This window comes from Carcharhinus amblyrhynchos, chromosome 34 (assembly GCF_965287045.1).
Source record: "Carcharhinus amblyrhynchos chromosome 34, sCarAmb.v2.hapA, whole genome shotgun sequence".
NCBI classification, from domain to species: domain Eukaryota; kingdom Metazoa; phylum Chordata; class Chondrichthyes; order Carcharhiniformes; family Carcharhinidae; genus Carcharhinus; species Carcharhinus amblyrhynchos.
The window spans coordinates 12,448,472-12,452,949 of NC_137357.1; positions in this window are offsets into that span (position 1 = coordinate 12,448,472).

Here is a 4,478-nt window from a genome sequence, read left to right on the forward strand (position 1 = left end):
CCCGCCTGGCATGACCGAGACTGAGGGGCGACCTGGAGACCTGGCCCCCTCGGGGCAGAGACAGGCTTGAGGAGGAGGCCTGGAGATGGAAAGAGCGGGGAGGGGAGGAAACCGACGCCGCGGGCCGAGACCCTTCCACCCCCCCTGTTCCACCACACCGCGTGGTACATGCCGGGAGCTGCCCCTCCTGCCCCCTGCCCCAGCGCGCGACGGCGGCCGTTGTCGTTTGAATGCGAGGCAGCTCGAGCCCGGCTCACGTGGACGGAGCAGCCGTTGACGGTGCGCACCTGTAAATCCCTGGCCCCGGCAGCGGGAAGCGGCATTGCCGCTGTTTCAACCCTTTAACTCGCACGTCTGTCACCGGCCACAGCCCCGGAGGAAGTGTCTCACGTACACACAAACAGGTGAGCGTGTGACTGAAAGACCACATTACATCCACTCGCCTTCAACAGTGATCCCACTCTGACAGCCACCTCCAGCTGATGCTGGCACGGGGTGGGGGGAGGTGGAATTGGCTCCTGGGAACGGCAGCAGCCTCCGTCACATCAGCATGGAGTGGGGCAAAGGAGTGACCACGCAGAGGGGCACATCCTGCAGGTAAATCCCTCAGTAAAAAGTCTGACAACACCAGGTTTTAGTCCAACCCATTTATTTGATAGTAAACTCACAAGCTTTCAAGGGGACTCCGTCTTCCTCAGGTGAATGGAGAGCTCTGGCCTCGGGCAGAGCATACAAAGCACAGTTTAGAGATTACTGATTCGAATGCAAATCTTTACACCTAACCTGCTGTTCAAGTCCTAAAGTGGCTGACAATGTGTGTGGAAGGAGCGCTGAGCACAGGTTAAGGAGATGTGTATTGTCTCCAGACAGCACAGTGAGTGAGGTTTTGCAAACCCAGGCAAGTCACGGGGGTTACAGATAGTGCAACATGAAATGCACCTAACCAGCGCATCTTTCACAACGTGTGAGGAAACCAGGTTAGGTGTAAAGGTTCGCATTCTAATCAGTAATCTCTACTGTGCTTTATATGCTCTGTCCGAGGCCAGAACTCTCCTTTCACCTGACGAAGAGGGAGTCCCCTCGAAAGCTTGTGAGTTTACTATCAAATAAATCGGTTGGACTAAAACCTGGTGTTGTCAGACTTTTTACTGTGTTTACCCCAGTCCAACGCTGGCACATCCACATCGTAAATCCCTCACCCAGAGAGTGGGCGGGGGGGGGGGGGGACACATCCTGCAAGTAAATCCCTCGTCGTAAGAAGTCTCACAACACCAGGTTAAAGTCCAACCAGTTGATTTGATAGTAAACCCACAAGCTTTTGGAAACACTGTTCCTTCAGCAGGTGTGCGAATCCCTCACCCAGAGAGAGAGCCACATCCTGCAGGTAAATCTCTCACGCTAAGGCCAGGCCTGCTCAGCCCACATTCCCTCACAAAGAACAATGTATTTTCCATTCCCTTTTCCCCTCGGCAGGCAGGAGTGAATCAATGCAATGGTCTCTGTTTTCACATCTCAGCACAGGCGCTGTGATCTCTTTTGGCTCCCCATCAATTGACAAGTATTTCATCACGATCAACAATATTTATTTATTATCACAAGTATAAAATTCCTCCAGTGCAGGAGGTGGCATTCAGCCCATTGACCATGCACCAACAACAATCCCACCCAAAGTCAACTTGCATTAACACTGCAATGAGGTTCGTGTGAAAATCCCCACCTCACCATACTCTGCCACCCACTTGTGTACGCTGAGGGGGAATTTAGCATAGCCAATGCTCCTAACCAGCGTGTCTTTCACAACATGTGAGGAAACCAGAACACCTGGAGGTAACCCATGCAGACATGGGGAGAACATGCAAACTCTACATAGACAATAACCCAATCTGGGAATTGAACCCAGGTCCCTGGTGCTGTGATACAGCAGTGCTAACCACTGTGCCACCAATCTGATCATGTAAAGTCAAAATCTCCCAACAATGTTGATGTTTCTTTAGATCCAGATGTTTTGACAATCACTTTGTTTATTCCATTTGAAGCATAACTGCAATATCTAAAATTAGCTCTGTTTATTGTGAAATAATGATTGGTCAGAAATTAAGGTGTTACAAATATATCTCAATAGATATTGTGGCAGGAGAAAGATAGTTTAGGGTAGAGATAAGAATTTTTTCCCAATTCAGTAGATGGGGAAGTAATGGATTTCATCAGAAACAATAGTCCTGTGATGACATCCAATTTCCACATGGGAACCATAGAATTTCACAGCACATATGGAAGCTAATCATGCCATCATTGTCACAGTGCATCCCTGAGAACTCTCCTGTTTCCGATACTTACCTAACTTTTAATACATTCCAGATCTGACATGTATCATGCAATCTATTACGGCCACTGTTTCTGTTGGCAACATTGGGAACTGGTGGCATAGCGGTATCACCACTGAACCAGAGATCCACGGTAATGCTCCAGAGACCCAAGTTCGAATCCCAAAACAGTAGAAATTTCAATTCAATAAAAATATCTGAAATTAAAAGGCTAATGATGGCTGTGGTTGATTGTTGTTAAAAACCTATCTGTTGCACTAATGTCATTGAGGGAAGGAAATCTGTTGTCCTTACGGTGTGGTCCACACGTGACCGAGACCTACAACAATGTTGTTGACTCTCAAACACTCTGAAATGGAGGGCATTTAGAGATGGGCCATAAATGCTGTTCCAGCCCACATCCTGTGAATAAATAAAACAAAATCCAGTGACTGACACCTGCTGGTGCTTTGCTCTGAGCTGTGATGCACCAATTAGTCGAATAGCCTGCCATCAACTGGGCTCCCAGTGTAGTGATGGCTTCCAATGACAATGTGCAGAGGACTGCAGTTTAGTCAAGGATTTAGGAGATGCACGAATAGCTTTTAAATTCTATCCTCAAGTAGTTCAAAGAATGTTCACTTCCACTGCCTTGCCTTGGAGGTAGAGAGCCTTGTGTGGCTGAAGAGTGGGGCATATGAAGCACGCTGAAATTTCCACAGTTAACCTTGATTAGAGGCTGAGCTGGTGACCCTGAATTTCAACAAAAAAAAACTGAACCGGGCCAGCCATCCGTGGTCTGCAGGAGCAGGTGATAATCTGGGAATCCTGCAGAAAGTCTCAGAATCACTGCAGTGCTGGTAGTGCCATGTTTTGGATAAGATGTGAAACAGTGTTTGTGGGATCTTGCTGTGTGCAATCAGGTGCCTTGTTTCTGACATTAACAACAGTGATTGGATTCCAGGTGGTCGCAGTTAGGAATGTTGTGTGATTGTGAAAGGCACAAAGCAGAGGCAAATCTTCTTTGGAATTATGATGAGAACATTAACATCGAGTCAGGAGGTTTACAGCATGGAAACAGGTCCTTTGGTCCAACTCGTCCACGCCGCCCTTTTTTTAAACTCCGAAACTAATCCCAATTGCCTGTATTTGGCCTATATCCCTTGATACCCATGTAACTAACTAAATGCTTCTAAAAATTGTACCCACCTCTACTACTACCTCTGGCAGCTTGTTCCAGACACTCACCACCCTGTGTGTGAAACAATTGCCCCTCTGGACACTTTTGTATTTCTCCCCTCTCACCTTAAACCTATGCCCTCTAGTTTTGGATTTCCCTGTCTTTGAGAAAAGATATTGACTACCTCCCTTATCTGTGCCCTCATTATTTTATAGACCTCTGTAAGATCACCCCTCAACCTCCTATGCTCCAGGAGAAACTATCCAGCCTCTCCTTACAACTCAAACCATCAAGTTCTTGTAGCATCCGAGTAAATCTTTTCTGCACTCTTTCTAGTTTAATATCCTTTCTGTGATAGGCTGACCAGAACTGCACACAGTATTCCAAGTGTGGCCTTACCAATGTCTTGTACAAATTCAACCGATAAAACCAAGCATGCCTTCTTGACCACTCTGTCCACCTCTGACTCCACTTTCAAAGAGCTATAAACATGTACCCCTCGATCTTTTTGCTTTGTAACTCTCCCCAACGCCCGACCATTCACTCATTAAGTCTACAAAATGCATCACCTCGCATTTGTCTAAATTAAACTCCATCTGCCATTTGTCAGTGCACTGGCCCAATTGATCAAGATCCCGTTGCAATCGGAGATAAACTTTCTTCACTGTCCACTCCGCCACCAAACTTGGTGTCATCTACAAACTTACTAACCATGCCTCCTATATTCTCATCCAGGCTAGTGGGATTTGCTACAAATATCCCAATTGGACTTTAACCTGGTGTTGTAACAATTCTTACTGTGTTTACCCTAGTCCAACCCTGGCATCTCCACATCACGCACATGCAAGTCACAGGCTTCCAAGTTTGAAAAACAACCCTTTACAACCAGTTTTAGAGAAAATGATTCTTTGAAAATGGTCTATGTACCCTGAAAATCCAGGATGAGGATTCAGGCAACACACAGGCCTCGTCCTGCCTCTACGTTAAGTGATCAG